General features: G+C 41.3%; 1 long non-coding RNA gene across 1 annotated transcript in view; it reads right to left on the bottom strand.

The window, feature by feature from the left end:
* LOC119244663 (uncharacterized) overlaps positions 1 to 16,625 on the bottom strand; it is a 223,656-nt gene that overhangs the window by 133,369 nt on the left and 73,662 nt on the right. The window contains exon 6 of the long non-coding RNA XR_008551797.1: positions 5,008 to 5,142. This is a non-coding gene — a long non-coding RNA (uncharacterized LOC119244663). The remainder of the gene's footprint in view (positions 1 to 5,007; positions 5,143 to 16,625) is intronic.

The following is a 16,625-nucleotide window of genomic DNA, read 5'->3' as shown; positions in this document are numbered from 1 at the left end:
AAGTCAATGACTTTTGCTCAATGTCTATTGTGTAACCATCACCTAATCGAGATAGAGTATTTCCATCCCCTCTCAGAAGTTCTCTTGTATCTCTGTGTAGTCAATCTTCATCCCCAGCCCCTGCCCCAGGAAACCGCTGTGATTTCTGTCGCCTGTGGGTAAGTTTGCCTGCCCTACTAGTTCACATACATGGAGTCACGCAGTACGCATTCTTCTGCAGCGTTTGCATAACTGATACAGCAATGAAAGACTTGTCTCTCAGTTCCACCAGAGAATCGCTCCCATTTCCTTTATTTACCCTCTGGGCTTAACAAACCTTGTTTTCTTACATTCCAAGAGAAAAGAGCACCACTAGTAAGATAGCATTGACATTGTTGGCCACAAAAAAAGTGGTAACAAAATCAAGCTTGTGTCAACCAAAGCCTCCAGATGCTTGTGTTGCAAGGATGGACATGCTGACCCTTGTCCACTCCCCCGTTCTGCTCCCTTGCAACTATGGATGCACACCCCTGCCCTCTGCCAAAGTGCAGGACGGTGGTCTTTCAGACTCGAGTCTGCCGCCCTCCTCCGTTTGTCAACAAATTAAACTATTTTCCTTCTCCTCAAACTCTGTTTCCTTTTATTGGCTGAGGAAACTGAGACCACCTCTTGGTATCATAATGTCTAAGGTTTCTTCCTGGACCAGTTATATGCACAAGGTTTGCACACAGTGGCAGCACCAAATCATGCTGCACGCTAGTAGGATTGATCCCAAGAGCTGTGTGTGTGTCAGTTCTATAAGTAGCCCTCTCCCTGCTAAAGCCATGCTCACAGAACTGCCCTTTGCAAACAGCAAACTTTTGACAGAGCCTCCCCACAGGCGATGGCCTAGCAATACTTCAGGTTTCATTGTGTTGCTGTGTTCATTGTTGCGTTTAGGTAATTTTTTTTTAATCAATAAATATTTTATTTTTTTTCCTCAACACATTTATTTTTTTAATTTTTTGATAGGTGAAAAGAGCAACACGATTTTTGCTCTCCCTTTTTAACACTGGAAATCTAATCTTACATTAAAATTTGCAGTTCTCTGCCTAGAAAGCTCTGTTGCTCCATTTCTCTCCTGAGGTATCCAAGTGGCGGGTGTCTATTTCTCATTGAGACTTCTCTCTCTCTCTCTGTCTCTCTCTCTCCCCCACCCCCTTCCTTCCTTTCATTTTTTAAGATTTATTTATTTATGCATACAAGAGCTGGGGTAGAGGCCGGAGGAATGGGGGAGGAGGTGAGATGATTCACCAGAGACAGAATGGGGAACAGAACAGGCAAAGTACACTGCTGAGGGGAGCAGCAGGTGAGACAGGAGAGGTCTGCTGTGCCATGTGGGTAGCTCCCTGGCTGGGAATCGAACTCATGCTGCAGTGGCTGCTGATAGCTTCATAGTGCTGAGACTTTACCCCTTGCACTACCAGGGAGGCCCTTGGGTCTTATTTAGATGCTACTTTCGCTGAGGTTGCCCCCAGCACTCTGCACCTCTCTGTATCTCATCATATTGTAGTGCCTTTTTCCTGGTACTTATTATTATCTGAAGTGATCTTGTTCCCTTAATTAGTTTTTGATTGCCATCTCTGTCCCTTCCAGAATCTAAGCAATGCTTGACATGATTTCTGACACTCTCAGGGTGCAAAAGAAATCATCCCATATCCCTCTGTGTTCTTCTCGGCATGGCTGAGTAATCAAAACGGCATCACATGGATTAGCAAAGGAAAAAGCAATCTCAATCACATATGTATAGAGACATCACGTGGCTGTGAATTCTAAAGAATAATGAGTGGATCAGGAATATTTATCCTGTTTTAAGACCTGGGGCATCAAAGACAGAGAGGGAGAGACTTCACATAACAGGCAAGAAGTGGAGCTGACCTCATCCTTACTCTGAGAGTAAAGATGAGATTCACAGAGAGAACACATTTACTGATAAAATAGAACTGGATGAGAACCTCAAACTGCATTCTTCTAGGTCATAAAGAGATCAGTGAGTGTGCCTTCCATTAGGAGAAGGGCAGAAGCTCAGAGCATATTGATCTCTGTTTCCAATTAGGATTGGATGAAGAGCAGAAGCTTCTTCTAACCCTCAGGGCCCTCACTTCTCTCATGTAAAATAAGCTGCATTCTTTAAGTAATGGTAACAAGCTCAGGAGGCTCACAGGGCCTTGGTGGACCTCTAGTTCCTATACCAAGGTGAAGAAAGCCTACTCTTGAGAAAAATCTCTCTCTTCATTTTGCAAGGACTTATCCCATCATACAAAAAAGACTTGAATCAGTAATTGTGAATAAGCACACTAAAAAAGTTATTGACTCTGATTTATAAATCAATCTCCTATAAGCTTCTTTACCATAATTGGTCTCTCCAAGGCTGATCTTTCTTGATAGATTTTGATTCAATCAAAACTATGAATATGCAAAGCTAAGGGGATCTAGTCTAATAAGCCAGCACTTTGTCTCTCTGTCGTTTTCAACTCAGACTTGTAATTTGATGAAAACCAGGAAGCACCCTCCTCTTATAGTAGCAACCTACTTTTATAATCCTCCATTGGCAGTTACTTTCCTAGTAACTAATCCTTTCTTTCTAGGAGGTGATGTTTTTCTGAAAGTATCTCTAAAGTAAGGCTGCACGCCTGCAGAATGGCCCCCTCCCCACCAAAATATGTCCCTTTTCTATCTCCTAGCCATCGCTATGGCTGTAGGCTTTATGATAAGATATTATTCTAGATTATGTGGGAGGGCCCAGCTTCACCAAATGAACCCTTAGAGGCAGAGAGCTTTTTCTGCCTGGAAGCTGGAGTTGTGGGAGAGATCCCCAGAGTGGGAGGGACTGGCCATGCCCATCTGGCTCTGTGATGTAGGGGCCACATGCCAGGACTAAAGAGAAGTTTCTCAGAGTAAAGCGGGGGGGGGCTTCCCCAAGGGCAGCCAGTAAAACCCACAGCCACAAGGAACAGGACTCTGTCATCAACCAGAATGAGTCTGGAAGTAGATTCTTTCAGAGCTCCCGGGATAAGCTGAGCTAACCAACACAGATTTCTGCTGGGAGGGCTGGAGCAGAGGTCAGCTGGGCTGGCCCCAACTTCAAACTTACTAATTGTAAGGAGGTAAATTCATTTTGTTTTAACTGCTATGCTTGTGGTCATTTGTTACTGCAACAATAGTAATGAATACAGCATTTTATCTGAAAATAATGATTCCTTCACAACTCTTGTTGAAATTATCAATAAGCAAAGATTTTCATTGTCTTATGACTGATTTTCATGGAAGTGATTTGATTCCAATTGTCTGAAGGAAGATATTTCATTTTCATTTAAAGAATTTGATCCTTGCTCTTATTTATAGGTGTATTAAATACTTCTTAGTATGTGAAAGTACGTATTAAATCCACAGCTACTCAAATTCTGATGTACAACAGTGTGACTATAGCTGACTATTTTGTGCTATATAGTTGGAATTTACTCACGGAGGATAAATCTTAAGTATCCTTGCCCCCTACACACACACACACACACACATACACACACACACGATAACTGAAGTAATGGAGATGTTACCTAGCTTGATTTTGGTAATCATTTCACAATATATACATATGTTGAATCATCAAGTTGTATACCGAAAATATGTACAATTTTTATTGTCAGTTATGCCTCAATGAAATTAGAGGAAAAAAATAAAGCATTTGTTTTTTCTTTATTTTGGTAAATGTAAAAACTACTTCTTTACAACATGAAAGAACTAATTAAATCTACAGCAATTCAATCATGCTGTATAAAAGAATTGCATATTTTTGAAATATATTTCATATATTTAAATGTATTATGATCATCTGCATTTAATTCATTCATTCATTTAGCAAATGTTTGAATGACTACTAAGTGCCACATTGTTGGGGAAATGATAAAAAACAAAAGAGAAAAGATATCCCCCAGGCATGGTGCTTATGCTCCAGAAAGGATCAGCTGGGTAAGGAAACAGGGAACAGGGAGAAGGCCATAGGGAACAGTGTATATGAATTGATGGGGAATCTAAAGGGCTGCAATTTTAAATAGAGAATCAAGGAAATCCTCACTGAGAAACATATGTTCAGCCAAGACTCTAAGGATGCCCCAATCCTGGAGAGGCCAACATGGCTGGAGCTGGTGAGGGAGATGAGTGGGAGAGTTGCCTGGGGAGTAGAGCTGGGACAGATGGATGGTGAGAAAGAGCCTCTGGAGGGCTGCCCAGTGTGCACATGCCATTGGGGCATTGACAGGGTCACTGCTGGGGACAGGCTGCAGTGGAGCAAGAGCAGAAGCAGGAACACAGGTTGGGAGGACCTCCTCAATGCGCTCCTGTGCTGACACAAAAGCCTGTCTTACCACATACATCTGTGCCATGTATATACACGTACACACTGATAACATCTCGCTTTGTGGCAGATAAGAGCTTGACAGATGGAGAACAGCTTTCTTGTTATATGTATGTTGCTGTTCTTCCCTCTAAAATTGAACCCACATGTGCAAATCACTTGAATCTGTTCCTCCTGACACACTAAAGAGCTTTCTATACCATATTCTTATTTGATTGTGATCAGTAAGACAACCGGCAGAAAAATCTAAACTACCACGTATTTATTTTTCCACTTAGCCTGGCAGGTGACTTCTTGAACCAATGCATGGGATTTAGTCAAGGGACTTTTCCCTCATCACTAAGTAACCCAGGCATTTAAAGAGGCTCTCCAAAGTTAAAATAACAATGTCTTGTAAAACTAGAATTTGCATAAAACTTATGACACCTCTCCTATTGTTTTTGATGGTCACATTATTAGCAAATTCAAAGGATTTTTTCAATTTGTTTTCAGGATTTTCTTCTGAGTCACTGTGAAATTCAGATCTGTGCACACATCATAAACTTAATCAGTGCTCTTTAAATATTTGTGGAAGAATTCATTTCACATATAAACATCCAATCACAGTAGAAGGCAGAAACAATTGCGGAACATACCTGTGAAGGTTACTTGCTACAGAGGAAGAGCTCATTGAACGTGTCAGCTTGCTTCCAGATGGGATCTGATCAGGGACATGTGGAGTCACTGGGAAATGGGAAGTGTCACCCGGAAAGACATTTTCTCCAAATTTCCTGGAATTTGGTTTAAAAGAAGAGTGGTTGCTTGAAAATATAACAGAAGATTGGAAATGCCCCCAGCACCGAAGTCTTCACAGTTATATGACCACAACTCTTGTCTAACTGGGACAAAAGATGCAGTTAGGTCCTGTTTTCCTACAGCTTTTGAAACTTGCAACGACCAACAGTCTTCTTGAGAAAAAGCTCTTGTAGGAAGGGTTTTCATATTTAAAGGAACTCCTCACAAACACTCTTTCTGAGTTACACTTTTTCTATTTTCTAGTGGAAATTATAACCACAGGTTATCATGTTTTCTTTCCTGTGCTTGAAAACCACATATGTTTTAGTGAAAACATTAAGGTGAATAATGAAATGGAAGACCTTAAAGTACTAGGTACCTGTCACTGGAAATGGAAATGTCTTACTGCTTCTTCTCCTACAATAAATTCTAGTAAGTTGAAAATGTAATTTTCAGTCCACCAATCACGGCTTTAAGCCCAATCACATTTAATTACCCAGACAGGGATGGGAGAAAGAGTAAAAATATTTGTCAGTTAGGTTATTTTGTACTTTAAAATTGTTGAAATCTAAGTGTACATTATCTTGTCCGTCATGTCATCTTACAGCTGAGAAAACTGAGACCCAGAGAAATAATGAAATGTCCCCCCATAGCCATGTGGATTGTCAGTGATAAAGCACGGACAAGAATTTGGTGTTCTGTGACTGGAATCCACACACTTTCCACCACACCACGGAAGCCTATAGTCTTAATATGGCAGATAATATTAGAAAAGGGAGTGGGGAGATGAAATTGAGTGTTTACTTTCACAAGTTTTATTTAAACTATTTCTTACCGGGCCTCCCCAGTGGCGCAGCGGTGGAGCACTGGGCTGCAAAGCTGCCAGCAGCCTCTGCAGCGCTGGTTTGACCCCCAGCCACCGGCGAGGGTCCCACATAGTGCGCAGACCTCTCCTGCCATGCCTGCTGCTCCCTCAGCAGTGTAATCCGTCATTCTGCCTGTTTTGCTCCCTGCTCTGGCTCTGGTGAATTCTCTCACCCTACCGCGTTTCTGACTGTACTCAGTGCTTGTATAAAATAAATAAATAAATCTTTTTAAAAAATTAAAAAATAAAATAAATAAACTATTTCTTACCTATGAGGTAGGTAAATGGAAGCAGAAAAGTGTGTAAAATTCATTGAGCACCTATGATCGGATCAAGCACTTTAAATGTCACAGGAAGACTCATAATGAGGATTTTATTATGAAAAGAAGAACATGATGGTGCTTTTTTGAAGATGAGAGTCAGAAACCAAATAAGTTAACTTTTTTTTAAAGATTTATTTATTTTATACAAGAACCAGGGTACAGACCAGATGCACGGGAGGGTGAGAGGATGCACCAGACACAGCAGGGAACACAACAGGCAGACTGACGAAATACACTGCTGAGGGGAGCAGCGTGAGCAACAGGAGAGGTCTGCCGCGCCATGTGGGCCGGCCAGGATCAAACCGGTGCTGCAGAGGCTGCAGACAGCTTCACAGCGCCGCGCTCAACCGCCTGTGCCACCAGGAGAGGTCCCAAATAAGTTAACATTTATACTTTTCCAAAACATAACTTGGAAATTCCTTCTATCTCTCTGACTTCCTTGGAAACACTGCAGATACCCCCAGGATGTATACACACCCAGGTGTACAGGAAGGTGAAGAAGGAGGGTCAGGAGGTGGAGACCAGCCCAGGTACAAAGTCCGCCGTGGGAACCTGACCACAGGTCACACTCTCTCTGCTCGCTTTCCCACGCTACACCCCTCCTTGGAGAGACCGCTCCCTGAAAATGCCTCTTCCAGCACCTGATCTTGGATTAGGCAGTTTTAGAAACTCAATTCCATCTGGGTAACCCACAAAGGTGAGAAGACACACAAAGTCCATTGCACTGGGAGGGCTGCCTTCACAAGATAACGTAAATTGTTTCAATCACTCAGGAGACTAAACCACAGACCAAATTGGTTCTTTGTGAGCAAAGAAATATTTGAAAAAACGATAATAAAGGAGAATGGGTGTTTTTTATTTTATTTATTTATTTTATAGAGGCATGTTTTTATTTATTTATTTGTTTGTTTGTTTTTTGTTTATACATGCACTGGGTACAGTCAGAAGCGCGGGAGGGTGAGAGAATTCACCAGAGCCAGAGCGGGGAGCAGAGCAGGCAGAAGGACCGAAGTACACTGCTGAGGGGAGCAGCGGGCAGCAGGAGAGGTCTGCGCGCCATGCGGGACCCTCCTCCGGTGGCCGGGGAGCAGCCGGGGATCGAACTGGCGCCGCAGAGGCCGCGAGCAGCTTCGCAACCCAGCGCTCAACCGCTGCGCCACCGGGGAGGCCCGGAGAATGGGTGTTTTTAAAAAGCTGTTTATATCAAGCTAATAGAGGCTTATCCTGCTGCAGTTTTAAAACATATCTTTTGAAATAAACAGTTTCAGCTCATTAAGTAAAGAAGTGCAATTAAGTACAGTTGAACAATTCAGAAGACAAGCACACAAATTCTTAGCATTCAGCCCTTTCAAATATTCTTCATCAAACCTCATGACTGCTATCGTTAAAACCTTATCTTTAGCTCTTCTGCCCATTTTTTGACTGGATTATTTTCTTTGTTGTTGCTGAGTCTCATCAGCTCTTTGCAGATTTTTGTGATCAGTCCTTTATCATTAGTGTTGGGTGCAAAAATGTTCTCCCAGTTGGTGGGGTTTCTCTTTGTTTTTGTTATTGTCTCTTTTGCTGTGCAGAAGCTCTTTAATTTGATGTAGTCCCAGCTGTTTATCTTTGCCTTCACTATCACTGCTTTGGGTGATGTGTCTGTAAAGATGTCTTTGATGTGCAAATCCCGTAGTGTTTCGCCTATGTTTCCTTCTATGTATTTTATGGTTTCAGGTCTTATGTCTAGTTCTTTAATCCATTTTGAGTTGATTTTTGTGTATGGTGTGAGGTAGTGGTCAAGCTGAAATGCAAATGGCCAACAGACATATGAAAAAATGTTCAACATCACTTGCAATCAGGGAAATGCAAATCAAAACTACCATGAGATACCATCTTACACCAGTGAGAATGGCACATATTAAAAAAACTAGCAACAACAAATGTTGGCGAGGATGTGGAGAAAAAGGAACTCTTCTGCACTGTTGGTGGGAGTGCAAACTGGTCCAACCACTATGGAGAGCTGTGTGGAGATTTCTGGACCTACTAAACATAGAGCTTCCATATGATCCAGCAATTCCACTCCTAGGTATTTACCCAAAGGACACAGAAACATCAATTCCAAAGAGCACCTGCACCCCTATGTTTATAGCAGCACTGTTTACAATAGCTAAGCTTTGGAAACAACCCAAATGCCCAAAAGTAGATGACTGGATCAAGAAGATGTGGTACATATATACCATGGAATATTACTCAGCATTCAAAAAAGATAAACACATGCAATTTGCAGCAACATGGATGGCACTGGAAGGGATCATGCTCAGCGAAATAAGCCAAAAAGAAAAAGAAAAATACCGGATGGTCTCACTCATAGCAGGAATCTAGAAAACTTAAATAAGGGACCAGGAAAATGAATATAAGAAAGTGAAAATCAAAATCAACAAAAAACTATGAACCAGAGACACTTTTTGGGGGTGGGGGGCGGGAGGGGAAGGATTGGGGTCAGAATGGGGCGTTTGCAATTGTATGGGGGAATATAAAAATAAAATTTAAGATTAAAAAAAAAAAAAGACAAAGGTTTCAAAAGGAAAAAAAAAAAAACCTTATCTTTAATTATATTAAGTAAAATTTTCCACATGATCCTTTCTTGACTTTATTTACACTTGATGCTGTTACCTCATGACATTTCAATCTCTTAGACGTGCTACCTCCAAAAGCTACTGCTAAGTGGTTCACAGCCACCCCCTGCGTACCAGGTGTGTTCTTAGTTAGATACCATTTAAACGTGGGCACAAACTGCCTTTCATCCAAGTTGAGAACAGTCCATTTAAAAAAACAATTTTGAGGCATTTATACAGACTGTAATGTGGAGTTCACACTTCAATGAACCTGTGCCTTGATCCAACAAATATTTTTTATTACATGCTCTGTACAAGGCTCTGTACTAGGGACCAGGGGGCAGCAGAGAATGACTAAGGAGATGCCAGAGTCCTGTGAAAACACGAGGAGAGGGGAAGCCTCTTAGAGGAGGAGGAGCCTAGCATCCTAGTAGTGGAGGTCCAAAGGGACCCGGGCACTATCCTGTCCCACTCCTTCCCTCATCAAAAGAGACAAAAGGATTCTGAAGCTACTAACAACTTGCTTGGAGTCACGCTGTCATTAAGCTTAAGTTGCTGGCATGCTGAACAGCACAGAGCCAGGGACACAGAGAGCTAGAGAGAGTGAGAGAATGAACACACCTGCCAGAGTCTCACTCCCTCAATTCCCAAGGAACCCTGACCCTGTTGCTGGCTTCCCATGAAAGGCTTTATGAATATGATATTAAATTCCACTTGAAAATAACCTTTTTATTGGTATTGCCATATATGGAGGAGAACACAAGCCACAGATGAATTTTTACAAAGTTGACATGTCTATGGAACCACCTCCTATAACAAGTGATTAAAATGCCCCCAGCACAGCGCATGCCATCCTATGCCCCTTGCCAGGCACTCCCCACGTGCCTCCCTAGTGCCGTAACCAATGACCAAATGATCTGAGTTTTCATATCAACGTTCATTTTACCTATTTTGGAACTTTAGGTTAGTGAAATCACACAGTGTGTGTTCTTTTAGACCCAAATCCTTTGACTTGGCATCATGATTGTGGGGTCCGTTCATGCTGCTGCTACGGTTTGTGCATTTTCATTGCTGCATGGTGTCCTCTGGCTGAAGAACCACAATTTAATTGGGATCCTAAAATGGGTGACACTGGGCTGATTACAGCATGAGGCAACTGAAAACCATGTTTCCATGATTATGTTGCACACACCTTTCACTGCACAGATGTCCATATTTCTGTGGCTTGTACACTCAGTGCAGCGCTTAGCTCAGGAGAATATTCATATACTCAGCTTTAACAGATGCTCCCAGTTTGCCAAAGTGGTACAAATTTGCATGAGAATTCTGCTTTCTCCACATCCCCCCATAATGTACATAATGGACTCACTATGTTCAGGGAGCCACAAAGTAGATCATGGAATTTTTGGAATTTTCTTTCATTAGCAAGAAATAAAGAAGAATTCAAGTTGAGAGTCATGGATGAGATCTATATTATATTAAAATGAAATTGCATGGAAAAGAGAAAGGGAATCTCCAAAAAGGCAGCAAGTGTAGACAGGTTTGGGAAGACAAATATATGCACAAATTTTTTAAAATTCTTTTTGGTGTTTTGGGACCCTAAGGGCATGAAAAGTTCATGTGACCTCAAGAATGGTCAGTACTGAAAGACTTTCAGCTGGTTTTTTGTTCCCTTGCTTTAACTCTGGCTCTTCCTCATTCATAGTAAAAGTGGAAGCCCCAAAATAAACTGTAGCAGCTGCAATGTGCTGTACGCAGTTGTGTCACTGGGAGGCTTTTTAAGTTATGAGGTTTTTTTGCCTTTTTAAATTCCTTTGGTAGGTCTGTCATATGAGAGAAAGTTGAACAGCATTCTTACATTTGACTTGGAGAGGAACTTTCTTAGTGTTATTAAAATTTAATCTGTCTTTCTGCAGTGCTCCTGAATTTTATAATACTCAAATTCTTTTATTTAATGTGGCAGTTCAACATCATTTGCTTAAGTTTGACCCAACGCTCACTCCTCTGGTTAAAAGCACATGATCCAATTAGCAAGCAGTAGCTGACATTTTTCTTTTGCTGTGCAGTGGAAACTGCTTAAGAGAAGTTACATTTGAAGAAAAGAAAATTAAGCCATTCTGTGGAGTTTCAAGGGCAGATTTATACAGTATCATTATTAATTCTTTAAGATATTTTTGTGTGTGAGAATAATTCTGTGTCCTTTAGTAGAAACTAAGTAGCTTGTCTTATTTAGAGCAACTAGAACATTCCAGTCATCTCTTGAAAAATCTTATTTCTAATTTCTTGAATAGTAAAATATCAAAAAATCAAGTAGAAATCAAACCACCAATGAAAATGTAATAAACTGTTTACAAAATGGTGTGATGTAGGTAGTTTCAGTTTCAGTCTCAAGATACCAAAGTGTTAATAGTTATCTTTATATTTTGAGATTAGGAGGGATCTAAAATATTTAAATACATTTTTACATTTTTCAATTCTTCCATGATGAATATTCATATTTTTAATCCCCCAAATTATGCATAGATAAGTGAATGTAAGGAAATACACCAAAAGTTTATTTTCTTTGGATTGTGCAATTCTGAATTATTTTTTCTCCTTGTACTTTTCTCTAATTTCTAGTAGTGTGTGTGTGTGTGTATATATGCACATGTGAAAGTGAATGCACAAATTTTATCACAGCAAAATATAATAAACATTTTTTAAAATCTGCATGCAGAATATGACCCCTAATTTTTTTAAAGATTTGGTTTTATTTATGTATATATAACTGGGGTACAGAGGTGTGGGGGGTGAGAGGATTCACAAGAGACAGAGTGGGGAACAGAATAGGCAGATTGACTGAAATACACTGCTAAGGGGAGCAGTGGGTGAGTCAGGATTGGTCTACTGCACCATGATGGTTGCTCCATGGCTGGCTGGGGATCGAACTCATGCTGCAGAGGCTGAGGAAAGCTTCATAGGTTGCATCTTAACCCCTTGCGCCATCAGGGAGGCCCCCCTATTTTTTTAAGATTTATTTATTTATACAAGAACTGGGGTACAGGCCAGATGTGCAGGAGGGTAAGAGGATTCACCAGAGACAAAGTGGGGAGCAGAAGAGGCAGTCTGATGGAAATACACTGCTGAGGGGGGCAGTGGGTGAGACAGGAGAGGTCTGCCGCACCATGTGGGTATCTCCGCAGCTGGCAGGGATCGAACCAGCACTGCAGGGGCTGTGGACAACTTCACAGTGCTGTGCTTACCCACCTGCACCACCAGGGAGCCCCCCCTAATTTTTTAACTCCAGTAGTTGGTGGTGTGATTTCTCTAACACTGCTCAGCATAGGTCCAAATGAGACCCACCTGGGTTCTGATCCTGGCTCACTGCTCACTTGCTATGTGATCTTGGATAAGATTCCTACCCTCTCTGATCCTCAGTGTTCTCACTGGACATGAATAATACCACCCACATTATCAGACAGTCATGAGGATTGCATAAGATGATACATGTAAAACACTACGGTACAAATTCTCTATAAACTTACAATTTCTTTTTTGAAATTTTTATTTATTTATTTTTTAAGATTTATTTATTTATTTATACAAGCACTGGGTACAGTCAGAAGTGCAGGAGGGTGAGAGAATTCACCAGAGCCAGAGCGGGGAGTAGAGCAGGCAGAAGGACCGAAGGACACTGCTGAGGGGAGCAGCGGGCGGCAGGAGTGGTCTGCGCACCATGTGGGACCCTCCTCTGGTGGCCGGGGAGCAGCCGGGGATCGAACCGGCGTCCCAGAGGCCGCGGGCAGCTTCGCAACCCAGCGCTCAAGCGCTGCGCCACCGGGGAGGCCCGGTACAAATTCTCTATAAAAGATGGCTAATTATTCAAAGTACAGCATCCTCTGCTAAGGTTGATAGGGCTCAAAACACTTTGGAAGTTTTAATCTAATCAACCTCCCCCCACAAAATTTGCAGGGTATGATTGACTATCCTGCCTTTTACTGCCTTTATGACAAAAACATAGAGGAAAACGATTTGTGAAATAGTGCATGATATTTATAATCTAGTTAGAAAAATTGGAGCATATGAGATCTAAAAAAGACTCATCTCTTTTTTTTTTATTATTTTTGCTATTGCATATATCTAATTTGAGTTATTGAAATGATTACTTAAATATTACAAATATTTCTTTACTCATCAAAGTACATTTTTATTCAAGTAGTGGGCAATTCAGGTATGTCTCTCTGTACTATGTCCACATGTGTGTTTAATGTGTAAAATGGAAATAAAACATCTGCTCTCTGAATGAAATGCTGAATCCTAAATACAGAGCTTTACACTTCTCCTGTTTGCTGACTCTTCCTAATGGGAAGCAGAAGAAAAACCAGAAAATGTCAGCTTGAATCTACTGACAATACATGAGCTGATATAGGTTTAAAGAAATAACCAGTCTCAAATCGACATTTGGGGCTAACGACAAACACTACAAGGGTGTGATGCTTGGGTTAGGAGATAAAATTTGAAAATACAACAGAGTTCAACTCTCTGACTCACCCAGCAGCCACATATGGTCAATTTTGTCCCACTTGGCCACTATTCCAACCATGGACAAAAAGAGAATTCCCTTGTATTTTTGGGTTACAAAATTTTTCCTTCACAGTAAATGTAAGAAAAGAAGATATAGAAAGGAAATCTGGGGCCTCCCCGGTGGCGCAGCGGTTGAGCGCTGGGTTGCGAAGCTGCCCGCGGCCTCTGCGGCGCCAGTTCGATCCCCAGCTGCTCCCCGGCCACCGGAGGAGGGTCCCGCATGGCACGACAGACCTCTCCTGCCACCCGCTGCTCCCCTCAGCAGTGTACTTCGTTCCTTCTGCCTGCTCTGCTCCCCGCTCTGGCTCTGGTGAATTCTCTCACCCTCCCGTGCTTCTGACTGTACCCGGTGCTTGTATAAACAAAACAAACAAATAAATAAATAAAACATGCCTCTATTAAAAAAAAAAAAAAAAAAAAGAAAGGAAATCTGCACAAAGAGAGGAAACATTTCAGCATTTTCCTGTGCCTTCAGTCTATGATTTCTTTAGAGCATTTCAAATTGCTTTTATACAAGTATATATATATATATATTTTTGGTGGGACCCTCACTGGTGGCTGGGGATCGAGCTGGCACTGCAGAGGCTGCGGGCAGCTTCACAACCCAGCGCTCAACCGCTGTGCCACCAGGGGAGGCCCCTCTATAAGTCAATATATTAAACTAGCTATCAGTACAACTAGAAACAAATTATGTTACCATCCCTTCACTGACAATTAGAAATTTCTATTAATTGAAATTTTTTTTTTCAGAGTTCTCAAAATCCTGATAAATAACTCCACATACTGCAACATCCTTTTGTAAAATGAAAAATCCCTTCCCTCCGTGTGTGTGTGTGTGTGTGTGTGTGTGTGTGTTAATGGGAGAATAAAACCATAAACAGTATGTGTCTGAGGAATATGAGTTGGAGAAGTGAATCATGAGGGTCAGGTGAGGTATTTGCCTTTTCAAAAAAAGAGATTGAGGGGCCTTCCCGGTGGCGCAGTGGTTGAGCGCTGGGTTGCGAAGCTGCCCGCAGCCTCTGCAGCACCGGTTCGATCCCCGGCTGCTCCCCGGCCACTGAGGAGGTCCCGCATGGCGCGCAGACCTCTCCTGCCGCCCGCTGCTCCCCTCAGCAGTGTACTTCGGTCCTTCTGCCTGCTCTGCTCCCCGCTCTGGCTCTGGTGAATTCGCTCACCCTCCCGTGCTTCTGACTGTATCAATGCTTGTATAAATAAATAAATAAATCTTCAGAAAAAAAAAAAAGAGATTGAGGATAAAGTGGTTTACTCTAAAGTCATTTGCTTTCATTGATAGATTTCTAATCTGAGGGCAAATGCACTGTGTCAACTTGCAATAATGAAATTTATAAATAGGATAGAACATTTTACTTTGATTTCTTCCTCCTGGAATCACACATTCATCCTCAGATTTATTAATCCTTCCGTGGGAGGATTTCCCATCAGCACGTCTACTCTTTTGGAGTTCAGGTTGCTGTTCCTTTTGCACTGGTGGAAGAGAATCATTAAAAATGGTCTGTATAGGGCCTCCCCGGTGGCGCAGCGGTTGAGTGCTGGGCTGCCCACAGCCACTGCTGCGCCAGTTCGATCCCCGGCTGCTCCCCAGCCACCGGAGGAGGATCCCACATGGAGCGTAGACCTCTCCTGCCGCCCGCTGCTCCCCTCAGCAGTGTACTTTGGTCCTTCTGCCTGTTCTGCTCCCCGCTCTGGCTCTGGTGAATTCTCTCACCCTCCTGCGCTTCTGACTGTACCCAGTGCTTGTATAAATAAATAAATAAATCTTAAAAAAAAAAAAAGTCTGTATAGATGACACTAGCTAATAAATATCTCTTTACTTTCAGAAAAAAATTCTCTATCCAGGTGGGCCGTTCTCATTGTGCTGATATCCCTAAGCTTCCCAAATCCAGAACTGTCTAAGGATCCCTAGAAATAGTGGATCTTTTCTTCTCCCTTACAATTTACAAAACGTCACACCGAAAAACCAGAAGCTCATGGTTTTAACTATTTTGAAGCAACATTGAAAGCATCGTCATTCACTAATAATTTGGACACTTAGGTTACAATTAGACTCTCTTTACTGACAGTGATGACTTTAAAATATCACTGTGTACAGGATTTCAAAAGCCACAATCAAAACAAGACAGGAATATTGTGTTTTTATATATCTCTGACCTAAAATAAGTAAAAGGAACACTTTCCTGCTCAACTTAGCCATTTTAAAATGTAATAATAATTGATGCCTAGGAAAAAAATTGATCTATTCGAAATGTTCTGCATCATTAAAAATTAAGTTGTGTTTTATTTTCTATGGTTGCATTTTGATGCATTATAATTTACAAATTGCACATCTATACTTGCTTTAAGTTTCTTTTCTTAGAACATCTTATTAATCAGGACATCCATAAACATACACAATGTTTTCACAATTTTAAGAGTCAGGTTATAACTTCAGTTCTTGTTTCTCTGTGCAAGATGGTAAAAATCATGGATTTGGAGGTCAACTGACTAAGAGTTAAGTCATAACCCAATACTTAAAGGCTTAACGAACTTGGAGAGTTATTACTTTGACCTCTGAGACTCAGCTGTCATATTTGTTAAATGAAGAGGCTATGACCCATCTCAAGGATTTGTTGTAAGAGTCAAATGGAATAAGTGAAATTAAAAGTTCAACACTGTACCTGCTGTCAATACACAAGAAATACCAGCTAGTATTATGTTCATTCATCTCTTTCTTAAAGAGGACATCATACATAACTTTCCTACCTTGAAAAGATTTTAAAATTTGCTTGACACTAATAAGCATGGGTAATAACAGAACATTCAAAATATCACATTATGATACTATGACATTGTCCCCTTATACCTCAGGCTAAAATCTGCATTCATCTTTCACCATATCATCTCATGGTTTGGAAGAGTTGATATCAAATTTATTATCCATAATCAAGATCTGTTTACTCCCAGAGGGAAAGGACAATTTTTGCTTCAGGATTTATTTCTCCTGGGAATAACAATTTCTAACTTTTTTCTCCCTTGACAGACTAACGTTGGATGGAAGAGAAAAATAATCCTTTTTTTCCCTTGTCCAAACTGAACTTAAAAAGTCTGCTTTGGGGGTTGTGTTTCTGTGCCTT

This window comes from Talpa occidentalis, unplaced genomic scaffold, assembly GCF_014898055.3.
Source record: "Talpa occidentalis isolate TD23 unplaced genomic scaffold, MPIMG_talOcc4v2.1 talOcc4.14, whole genome shotgun sequence".
NCBI classification, from domain to species: domain Eukaryota; kingdom Metazoa; phylum Chordata; class Mammalia; order Eulipotyphla; family Talpidae; genus Talpa; species Talpa occidentalis.
This window is presented reverse-complemented; position numbering and strand designations above follow the sequence as displayed.